The sequence below is a fragment of the Phyllobates terribilis genome, unplaced genomic scaffold (assembly GCF_046119375.1).
Source record: "Phyllobates terribilis strain yellow unplaced genomic scaffold, ASM4611937v1 Scaffold_4__5_contigs__length_816908805, whole genome shotgun sequence".
In the NCBI taxonomy this organism is placed as follows: domain Eukaryota; kingdom Metazoa; phylum Chordata; class Amphibia; order Anura; family Dendrobatidae; genus Phyllobates; species Phyllobates terribilis.
In genome coordinates, this window is record NW_027362764.1 from 121,027,502 (window position 1) to 121,040,073 (window position 12,572).

The following is a 12,572-nucleotide window of genomic DNA, read 5'->3' on the forward strand; positions in this document are numbered from 1 at the left end:
AGGAGTGGCGCTGTGAGCTAACCACCGCTGCAGCGTCAATTCACCAGCAGGGAGGGTGGCCTGGTGCCTCACAGCACCCATACTGCAAGACTGCGTCCCCATAACTCCAGACCGCACTGCCCAACCAGAACAAAGTCACAACGACAATGGCTGCCACACAGCACCAACACCAAACAGAAGGTGTCAAGCAGGGTGTGGGAAAGACTTAGTGCAACACAGAGGGAAGAGGGAAAGGGAACCCAGACACTAGGGAAACGGGGGAGTCGAGACCTCCTAGTCTGGTCTAGTGTCACCCTGTCTCAACTACCATCCCTATATTGGCTCTTCACCAATCGCCGCACGCGTGGCTCGCCCTGACTTTCCCTGGCGTATGGCTAAAGCTAGGGAAGGGAGGAGATGAGCACTAGTCAATCTCCACTAAACTCTATAGGCAACATTAGCTTAGCTTTAGACGACTCCAGACAAATGCACATATGGCCTCAAGCTCCAGAGAGGACGAAGTACTGCTCTTGATAAAGCCTCACAAGTAGTAATGAATATCGCCGGCACCTACCTCTCAGACACACCAGGTATTTATACACTCAGGCCAGGGAGCTAATTAGCCAGAGGAAGGTAGCCGCAGGGTCCAAGAGACAGCCAGCCTCTAAGAAGATGTCTGTAATGCCAAACGTAGAGATTTCCTGCAACCAACTGCAGGGCGACTGTCTGTCACCTCTGACACACCCGTGACAGAAGGAGCAAAAAACACTCACCTTTCTCAAGCTTTCATGTGAGAGCAAAAAAGGCTGGACCCCCTTTGCAGCCTCCTGCTAATTTAAAATCACCTGTGCTAAATGGGAGGAATGCTGGTCCAAGAAAGGGGAAAGAAAATGCAATGCAAAAAAAGAGAGCATGGACCGCACGTATAAAAAATCATACAATGATCTAATGCCTCGCGGTAAAAATATATAAAACTGAACATGAGGTTCTTAGTTTAACATTCTAATCAGACTGTATGAAATCCACTGCCACGTCACAGCAAACCTCTTAGTGGGTGCCTAACTTTTACTGCCTTAACCCTCAACTGGTGAGGTGGGGTTTGCTACACCCCAGGGAATTTTTGTTCGGCTGCCATTGATTGAAAAATGCTGGTATGAAGATACGTGTCTCACTAGCTTCCAGCCATTTCCTTGTCAACAGGATGTCGTCAAGAACTCTCTCTTCTGGCCACGCATAACAGAGCTAGCTGTCGCTAAGTGCTGTCTTGGCCTTGCTGAACCCCACATCACCACTGATGTAATTCTTTTTTACACATTTTCAAATTTTGAAAACTTCTTTATTTTTGCACAAATTTATAACTGAGTTTCTGTTTGTTCGTGCACTTGCTCACAGGCAAAAAATGGCGAATTCCAGGACGTCTATGAGGTCAGAAGATCCCCGTTTTGCGGATTGGGCAGCTTCAATCCTTGACAATGAAGATAGTGATTTTAATGGCGATGAAGGAGATGTTGTACCAGCCGATTCCAGAGCGAACACAATAGCGAGTCTGAGGAAGATGCGCCTGAGGACAAAAGTGAAGACACTACATCAGCCTCAGATGACGATGACTTCCAACAATCACGTCCAGGTACAACGAATTCTTCTCAAACTTTCTATGGAAAGAACAAATTCAAGTGGTCAGGAGAACAGCCAAAGCCAAACATCCGTACGAGAAGGCACAACATCATATCGCATTTGCCTGGTGTGATTGGGCCTGCCAGGCAGCTTGGTCGTTATTGCTAGAGATGAGCGTTGTTCTACTCGAACTGTTCGCCAATCTCAAATTCGAGCTGTTTTGGGCGGTGTTCGAGCCGGTCGGCGAACACGAACAATTTGAGAAAAATTCGGCTGTTCGAGGTTATGTTCGATAACTGTTCGTGCACCAAAATCATAACTGGATTTTTTCTCAGTAATGATGAAAATTAATGTTAATACGCAGTTTGAGTGTACAGCGGGGCGGGGGGAGGGGCAGGGGATGGATCTCTGCAGGAACAATGAAGATTTCCATTTTTTTTTCTCTTTCCCGCATTTGCAGTGGGGAGGTGCAATCTGTCAGCCTATCAGCAGCGCACACACGGAGCGAAGTGCTTTTTTTCACACAAGCAAGGGCATGTGTGATTGGCAGTGTATGTCACATGTCCTTGCCCTATAAGACCAAGCCATTTTCCCCGTCGCCACCATTTTCTCACTGCTGCAGCTGCGTGTTAGACGGCACCGCTGTTGCTGTGTGCGCTAGACCTTGTTAATTTCAAGCCAATTTTCGCACAAATATACAGATAGCTTGGGAGTAGGGAATAGTTGTGATTGCAGTCCTTTTAAGGACTAGGTTACAGCATTTCCTACGACTTTTATCAGGCAGGTCTGTGCTCTTAAATAGATAGATTGTGGGAGTAAAGACTAATTGTAATTGGAGTCCTTTTCAGGACTAGGTTACATCAGTTCCTATCAGTTTTTGCCAGGCAGGTCTGTGCCAGTGCTGTGCAAGTTTTTTTCACAGCATTTGGCTGAATCTAGCAAAGCTAATCCTTTTTGGCCTATTGCAGAGTGTGTTAGTCAGTGGAGTAGCCTATCTGTGTTGCAAGATATACCACCTGTGTATAGAATACCAATTTTTTTACTGCACCTAGTGAAGTAAAATCTTTTGGGCATAGCATCATTCTATTAGTCCATCTATACTGACCTCCATCAGGTTGCAAACTGAATATAATTTTTTTCTGCATCTAGCTCTGAAAAAATATTTGGGCTTCTAGCGGTGTGTGGGACTTGGTCTATTAGTCCATCTATACTGACCTCCATCAGGTTGCAAATTAAAAATAATTTTTTTCTGCATCTAGCTCTGAAAAAATATTTGGGCTTCTAGCAGTGTGTGGGACTTGGTCTATTAGTCCATCTATACTGACCTCCATCAGGTTGCAAATTAAAAATAATTTTTTTCTGCATCTAGCTCTGAAAAAATATTTGGGCTTCTAGCAGTGTGTGGGACTTGGTCTATTAGTCCATCTATACTGACCTCCATCAGGTTGCAAATTAAAAATAATTTTTTTCTTCATTTATCTCTGAAAAAATATTTGGGCTTCTAGCAGCGTGTGGGACTTGTTCTATTAGTCCATCTATACTGACCTCCATCAGGTTGCAAATTAAAAATAATTTTTTTCTGCATCTAGCTCTGAAAAAATATTTGGGCTTCTAGCAGTGTGTGGGACTTGGTCTATTAGTCCATCTATACTGACCTCCATCAGGTTGCAAATTAAAAATAATTTTTTTCTGCATCTAGCTCTGAAAAAATATTTGGGCTTCTAGCGGTGTGTGGGACTTGGTCTATTAGTCCATCTATACTGACCTCCATCAGGTTGCAAATTAAAAATAATTTTTTTCTGCATCTAGCTCTGAAAAAATATTTGGGCTTCTAGCAGTGTGTGGGACTTGGTCTATTAGTCCATCTATACTGACCTCCATCAGGTTGCAAATTAAAAATAATTTTTTTCTGCATCTAGCTCTGAAAAAATATTTGGGCTTCTAGCAGTGTGTGGGACTTGGTCTATTAGTCCATCTATACTGACCTCCATCAGGTTGCAAATTAAAAATAATTTTTTTCTGCATCTAGCTCTGAAAAAATATTTGGGCTTCTAGCAGTGTGTGGGTCTTGGTCTATTAGTCCATCTATACTGACCTCCATCAGGTTGCAAATTAAAAATAATTTTTTTCTGCATCTAGCTCTGAAAAAATATTTGGGCTTCTAGCGGTGTGTGGGACTTGGTCTATTAGTCCATCTATACTGACCTCCATCAGGTTGCAAATTAAAAATAATTTTTTTCTGCATCTAGCTCTGAAAAAATATTTGGGCTTCTAACAGTGTGTGGGACTTGGTCTATTAGTCCATCTATACTGACCTCCATCAGGTTGCAAATTAAAAATAATTTTTTTCTGCATCTAGCTCTGAAAAAATATTTGGGCTTCTAGCAGTGTGTGGGACTTGGTCTATTAGTCCATCTATACTGACCTCCATCAGGTTGCAAATTGAATAAAAAAAATTTCTGCATCTAGCTCTGAAAAAATATTTGGGCTTCTAGCAGTGTGTGGGACTTGGTCTATTAGTCCATCTATACTGACCTCCATCAGGTTGCAAATTGAATAAAAAAATTTTCTGCATCTAGCTCTGAAAAAATATTTGGGCTTCTAGCGGTGTGTGGGACTTGGTCTATTAGTCCATCTATACTGACCTCCATCAGGTTGCAAATTAAAAATAATTTTTTTCTGCATCTAGCTCTGAAAAAATATTTGGGCTTCTAGCAGTGTGTGGGACTTGGTCTATTAGTCCATCTATACTGACCTCCATCAGGTTGCAAATTAAAAATAATTTTTTTCTGCATCTAGCTCTGAAAAAATATTTGGGCTTCTAGCAGTGTGTGGGACTTGGTCTATTAGTCCATCTATACTGACCTCCATCAGGTTGCAAATTAAAAATAATTTTTTTCTTCATTTATCTCTGAAAAAATATTTGGGCTTCTAGCAGCGTGTGGGACTTGTTCTATTAGTCCATCTATACTGACCTCCATCAGGTTGCAAATTAAAAATAATTTTTTTCTGCATCTAGCTCTGAAAAAATATTTGGGCTTCTAGCAGTGTGTGGGACTTGGTCTATTAGTCCATCTATACTGACCTCCATCAGGTTGCAAATTAAAAATAATTTTTTTCTGCATCTAGCTCTGAAAAAATATTTGGGCTTCTAGCGGTGTGTGGGACTTGGTCTATTAGTCCATCTATACTGACCTCCATCAGGTTGCAAATTAAAAATAATTTTTTTCTGCATCTAGCTCTGAAAAAATATTTGGGCTTCTAGCAGTGTGTGGGACTTGGTCTATTAGTCCATCTATACTGACCTCCATCAGGTTGCAAATTAAAAATAATTTTTTTCTGCATCTAGCTCTGAAAAAATATTTGGGCTTCTAGCAGTGTGTGGGACTTGGTCCATCTATACTGACCTCCATCAGGTTGCAAATTAAAAATAATTTTTTTCTGCATCTAGCTCTGAAAAAATATTTGGGCTTCTAGCAGTGTGTGGGACTTGGTCTATTAGTCCATCTATACTGACCTCCATCAGGTTGCAAATTGAATAAAAAAATTTTCTGCATCTAGCTCTGAAAAAATATTTGGGCTTCTAGCGGTGTGTGGGACTTGGTCTATTAGTCCATCTATACTGACCTCCATCAGGTTGCAAATTAAAAATAATTTTTTTCTGCACCTAGCTCTGAAAAAATATTTGGGCTTCTAGCAGTGTGTGGGACTTGGTCTATTAGTCCATCTATACTGACCTCCATCAGGTTGCAAATTAAAAATATTTTTTTTCTGCATCTAGCTCTGAAAAAATATTTGGGCTTCTAGCAGTGTGTGGGACTTGGTCTATTAGTCCATCTATACTGACCTCCATCAGGTTGCAAATTAAAAATAATTTTTTTCTTCATTTATCTCTGAAAAAATATTTGGGCTTCTAGCAGCGTGTGGGACTTGTTCTATTAGTCCATCTATACTGACCTCCATCAGGTTGCAAATTAAAAATAATTTTTTTCTGCATCTAGCCCAGCCAATAGTTTTGGCCTAATACCACAGTTTGGCCACTCAGCTCTGCTCGGTTACCATCCATTGTTTTTTTGTGCAAACAACTCCAGAGTTGTGAATTAGTTAACCACCAAAATGAGTGGAAAAAGGCCTGCTGCTGGTGGAAAGGGGAATAGGCGTGTTGGGAAGGGGAAAAAAGGTTGTGTCCGTGGGGTAGGTGCAGAAGAAAGACCATCTTCCAGCCAAACTAAAATGTCTACTTCTTTTAGCGGACAATGTGATAAGATCCCTTTCTTACGGCCACGCCAATCGCTACAAATTCCAGATGAGGCACAAAAACAGCAGGTGCTTCAACGGATATCAAGTGCTCCTTTAAGTGGGCTCTCCTCCACATCAACTTCAACATCACAAATACTCCAGTCCTCAAAGGTGTCACCCAAATCGCACTTGCTTCCTCACAGCTCCCAAATCTCCAGCTGCCCGTCTGAGTATGAGGTAGAACAGATGGTTGAGTCTGCAGAGCTGTTTACTCATACTATAGCCTGGGAATCAGAGGTCGACTCCAGCGCTTCTGTGAATCCAGACGAGGAAATGATCTGCACTGATGCCCAGAATCTTTATGAGTCGGATCCAGGACCAGACGCAGAAGGTTCTGACCATAATGTAGACCCTCATTCCCAAACTGTAACTCCTGTTGGTGGAGACAATGAGGAAGACGATGATAAGACTCAAATACCTGATTGGAGCGACAACTTTAGTTTTTTGTCAGGGCAGGAACAGGTTGGCTCTGAGGACGACGGGTGTGATAACGCACAGGGTGATGATGATGAGGTCGGAGACCCCACTTACTGTCAACCCACAGTCAGCCAAGAGATGAGGTCAGCAGAGGAGGTGGAGGAAGATGCTAGTAACGACGAGGTCAGGTTGCGCCTTCCTGGACAGAGACGTAGTACTGGAAGCACGTCAACAACTGCATCCTCAAACACAACTCTGCCTCTCACCACAAGTCGTGGTGGCTCTTCAGGTCGCATGGGTGCTAAGCCTTGCATAGCCTGGGCATTTTTTCAGATCGATAAAGATGACCCAACTCGTGTTATCTGTAACATTTGTCAGCAAAAGCTAAGTAGAGGCCAAAAAATACATAGTTTGAGTACTTCATGCATGAACCGGCACATGGACATGAAGCATAAGTTGCAGTGGGAAGCTCAGTGTGCTACAATGCGGCCTAGCCGGCCGGGCCAATCACCGTCTGCCATATCTTGTGCATCCGCGGCCTCTTCATCCTCTGTGACTGGGGAGACAGCAGTCACACCTGTTTTGGGGCGCAGACCTGCCACCTCTTTACCCGCAACAGCCAGCGTGATTGGCAGGTCATCATTTTCTTTGGAGGTGGTAACACCAGCTGGTGTTGAGTGCTGTCCGACATCGATAGCACCACCTTTGGATCAAGGCAACCTAACATGTCCGCCTGCATCTTCCTCACAGACCGGCAGTTTGCCGGGGACACCCTTATCAACCCCGTCTAAGCACAATAGCCAGCCCTCGGTCCCTCAGATGTGGACAAGTAAAAGACCATTTCCTCCTAGCCATGAGAAAGCTAAGAGGTTGAATTTCACCATCTGCAAGCTCTTGGCTACAGAAATGCTGCCTTTCCGCCTGGTGGACACAGAGGATTTTCGAGACCTTATGTCCGTCGCAGTGCCCCAGTACCAGATGCCCAGTCGGCACTACTTCTCAAAGAAAGGTGTGCCTGCGCTCCACCAGCATGTCGCACACAACATCACCGCTTCTTTGAGAAACTCTGTGTGTGACAGGGTGCATTTCACCACAGACACTTGGACGAGTAGGCATGGACAGGGGCGTTACATGTCGCTGATTGGGCACTGGGTAACTATGGTGACAGCAGGACAAGGGGCTGCTGTCCAAGTCTTGCCGTCCCCACGAGTTGTGCGTCAATCCTCTTTATGTCAAAGTTCCTCCACTGCTTCTGCCTCCTCAACCTCCTCTCGGTCTTCCACCTGCACCCAAAGCCTGTCTGGTCATGCCACAAGCTTTCTAACTGCGCAGAAGGGATCCTGCACACCTCCTTACTATGCTGGCAGTAGGGCTCAACGTCATCAGGCGGTTTTTACATTGAAATGTCTGGGAAATGTGAGTCACACAGCTGAGGAGTTGTGGTCAGCTCTGGAGAACCAATTTCATGAATGGTTGTCTCCACTGGACCTGAAACCAGGGAAGGCCGTGTGCGACAATGCTGCAAACCTGGGTGCGGCCCTTCGCCGGGGCAATGTCACACACGTGCCTTGTATGGCTCACGTGTTGAACCTGGTTGTCCAGCAATTTTTAGCCCACTATCCCAGACTAGATGGCCTTCTGCAGAGGGCACGGTCGCTGTGTGCTCACTTCCGCCGTTCGCATCCCGCAGCTCAACGACTTACATCTCTACAGAAGTCGTTGGGCCTGCCACTTCACCGGCTAAAATGCGATGTGCCTACCCGGTGGAATTCAACTCTGCACATGTTGCAGCGACTGTGGCAGCACCGACAAGCCCTGGTGCAATACGTTCTGACGTATAGCCTGGGCCAACGAGATTCAGAGGTGGGGCAAATCACGCTGGAGGAGTGGTCTCAGATCAGGGACCTATGCACCCTTCTGCACAGTTTTGAAATGGCGACGAAGATGTTTAGTGCTGACGATGCCATTATCAGCATGACTATTCCGGTGATTTACATGCTGGAGCACATGTTAAACAGAATTCGGAGTCAGGTGGTGGCACAAGAGGAGGTGGAGGAAGTAGAGGAGGAGGAGTTGTATGCGGAAGGGCTAACATCTGCAAGGTCCAGACGGTCGGCAGCACCAAAGCGGCAGGCATGTGAGGGTGGGGGAGATGGTTTTACCAGGGCGCATGGTAGCAGCCAAACTAGTGAGGAAGGTGCAGGAGCCCAGGAAGAAGTGGAGGACGAACTGATGGAAGACTCATCAGATGAGGGAGACCTTGATCACATTTCTGTTGTGCGAGGTTGGGGGGAGAGGACAGAGGAAGGAAGCATGATTGTTACCTCGCCACCAACACAACAGGGACTTGGTGCTCCTGGATGCGCAACACACATGAGTGCCTTCTTGCTGCACTACCTGCAACATGACCCTCGAATTGTGAGAATTAGAAATAATCCTGACTACTGGGTTGCCACACTGTTAGATCCCCGGTACAAAAGTAAATTTGCAGAAATTATTCCTGCCATAGAAAGGGATGCACGCATGCAGGAGTATCAGCAGAGACTGTTGCAGAATCTTACATGTGCTTTTCCACAAAATACCAGTGGTGCACGTAGTGAATCTCACAGTTCCAACTTGCCAACCGTGGGACCGTCAAGTGTTCAGCACTCAAACCGTAACAGAACCACAGTATCTGCTGGTAACATCAATTTTGCGGAATCATTTCACCACTTTTTTAGCCCATCCTTTGCAAGGCCACAGGAGACAAGAAGTCTGACACATAGTCAACGCCTAGAGACGATGGTACAGGAGTATCTCCAAGTAAACATTGAAGCCACGACTGTGTCACTGGACCCTTGCTCTTTTTGGGCTTCCAATCTGGATAAATGGCCGGAGCTAGCCACTTACGCCTTGGAGATCTTGTCATGCCCCGCAGCCAGCGTTCTGTCTGAACGTGTGTTCAGCGCTGCTGGTGGTGTGCTGACAGATAAGCGCACGCGGCTCTCCACTGATAATGTAGACAGACTCACGTTCATAAAGATGAACAAATCATGGATCCGAAACGACTTTTCTACCCCTGTGTCATCCTGGGGAGAGTAAAAGCTTGATGATTGGTTAAAATCACCCTACCAACCGTTTTAAGCTTTCAAATTACTAATCATGTTTATCTGTATCTTGACTGGAAAATAATTTGGGCTTTGTAGCAGTGTGCAGCACTGATCCTATTAGGCCATCTATAATAAGCTTCACCAGATTTAAAATTAAAAATAATTTTTAGCTGCATCTAGCCCGGAAAATAATTTTGGGGCTCCGAGATGCGCAAGACACATAAGTGCCTTCTTGCTGCACTACCTGCAGCATGACCCTCATATTGTCAGAATTCGAAGTAATCATGACTACTGGGTTGCCACACTCTTAGATCCCCCAAACTTTTCGATCAACCTTTCCATTTTAATAAAGACCAAAAAAATGGTCATTTTTGAAATTATAAGCATTAGCAGGTTGTTAGAAACTGAAATCAAACAGTTTTCAACTCAAAACTTTATTCTAGGTGATGTTACATTTTCACATAGGACCCCTTGTTCGAAAGGAGCTTCTGAACTCTCTCGTCCATTGAATTTGTCAGGTTTTGGATGGTTTCTGCTTCAATTGTTTTGCATGAGGACAGAATACCCTCCCAGAGCTGTTGCTTAGATGTGAACTGCCTCCCGCCATCATAGACACTCCTTTTAATGATGCTCCAAAGGTTCTGAATGGGGTAGAGGTCAGGGGAGCATGGGGGTCACACCATAAGTTTGTCCCCTTTTATGCCCATATCAGCCAGAGATGCAGATGTTTTATGTGCAGCATGAGATGGTGCATTATCATGCAGAAAAATGATCTTGCTGTGAAATACACGGTTCTTCTTCTTGAACCATGGCAGGAAGTGCTGTTTGAGAAAATCCACATACATTATGGAGTTCATCTTTAGCGCCTTCAGGGATCCTAAAGGGGCCGACAATCTCTCTCCCCATGATTCCAGCCCAAAACATTACTCCACCTCCTCCTTGTTGGCGCTGTAGCCGTGTTTGCGTGGGGTGTCCATCAACCAGCCATCCTCCACTCCATTCATCTGGACCATCGAGCGCTGCACGGCACTCATCTGTGAACAAAACAGTTTTGAAATCAGTCTTCATGTAATGTTTGGCCCACTGGAGCCGTTTCTGCTTGTGTGAAGTGGATAGAGGAGGTCGACAGGATGGCATATGCACAGCTGCAAACCTCTGAAGGACCCTGCATCTTGTTGTTCGGGGGACGTTGGAGGCACAAGCAGCTTCAAAAACTTGTCTGCTGCTATGACAAGGCTTTTTTGCCGCTGCTCTTTCAACCTGACGTAATTGCCTGTAGGAAAGAGTCCTCAATTTGCCCTTATCAGCACGCACACGTGTGTACTGTGAATCAGCTACATACTTCTTGATTGCCAAGACACTTCATCCTGATCATCGCACAATGTTGATTGTAGTCATGCCTTGACCTAAACACTCCACAATTTGTTGCTTCTCAGCAGCCGACACATCCTTTTTCTTTCCCATTTTGGCAGAAAATGTAGGCTGCTTAATAATGTGAGAGAGCCTTCTTAAGTAGTCTTGCCTTTCATTGGACACACCTGCCAAACTAATTAGCACAGGTGTCTGCAATTGCTTACAGTGATATAAAGAGCCCTGACACACATCACCATCAATGAGTTTAACTGACAAACAAACAAATTCTTCCCTTATCACTCCTAAACACTTTTTGCATAATAATTTGGAACGCGGTGTACATGTGCTTTTCCACAAAACACCAGTGGTTCACGTAGTGAATCTTACAGTTCTAACTTGCCAACCGTGGTCTGTATGGAATTGTTCAATAAAGGGCCCAAAATTAAGATAACATAGATGGGAGAGGTCTCTATGAATAGGAATTCCTAAGTATTTGATACCCTGTGAGGGCCAGGCAAAGGGAAAGTTGGACTGGATGGAATCCTATATGGATTTAGGGAGGGAGACATCGAGGGCCTCAGACTTCGCTGCATTGATTTTAAAATTTTACCATGTAACAAAGTGATCTATTTCAGCCATAACAGCAGGGATGGATATATGTGATTGAGTGATATATACTAGGACATCATCAGCAAATAGAGAGCACTTGTACTCGGTGCCTCCCACCTCAATCCACCTAATATTGGGGTTATGGCGAATTGATGAGAGCAGGTGCTCCGTCACTAGGATGTATAAGAGAGGGGACAGAGGACATCCCTGCCTTGTCCCATTGGTGATTGTGAAAGGTGATGAAAATGTTCTGACGCACCCCCTGGGCCTTCGGACACCCGGAGCCGGACACTTTTTGGTGGATGCTGGTGGTTGTAGTCTTCGTGGCGGCGATCCGGTTCCGTGGCTCAGGGCGGTCAAACCAGTGGCGGAACTATTTATGTGGTTTTGATGTTTAAATGTCCGACTACGCCACCCGTGGATTGCGGTCAGAGTGAACCGCCGCTACAGGGCAGACCGCTAAGGCTGGTGTTGTGGGTGCAGCAGAGCGTAGCATAACTCCCCACGGGAGGAGTATAGCCTCAGGGCAGTGTATGCGGAGGATGGGGGTGATGGTGCAGGGCAGCAGCAGTAATGACACGGAGTCAGTGATGCAGTTCAGGGCCTTTACTCACAGTTCTTATTATCCAGACCACGTCTGCAGGTAACGGCTGCCCACGTCGTACTGTGCTCACCAGGTGAGGGGCTCAGACAACTCCCAGATAACTTTGGAGCGCTTCACAGGACCCCCTTTGTGTGTCCTTTGTCTGGCCTTTCTTACCAACACTTCTGTCCGGCTGCCTCGGGCCTCCTCTTGGTAAACTTGGCGCCAGTTTCCCTGACCCTATGTGGTGCCTTCCTAGCGGGTGGAGCAAGGGGCTGCGCCACATAAAATGTCAGAGCCTCCGGTTTCTAGCTGAGGGTCGTTTCCTGCCTCCACTAGTTCGGGGACCGGTCTCCCCCTTTGGCCTGACCCCTCCACGCAGGTGGATTCGGGCGTGCGGTGGCGACTCGCCCGTCCGCACCCCTGGGATCCCTTCATTCCTCGTTCCTGGAGCCTTCTCCGCTCCTCTTCCTTCCTTCTCCCTCTTGCAGGCCTGGGCCTCTGTTACTAGGCCCGCCTCCGGAGCAGAGCTCATGCAGAGCCCCTGCTCCCTGCCACTTCTGCTCAGACTTCTCTGCACTGAACTAAGATGGTGCCCACCTTTTATACTCCCTTCTCAATGCACCCAG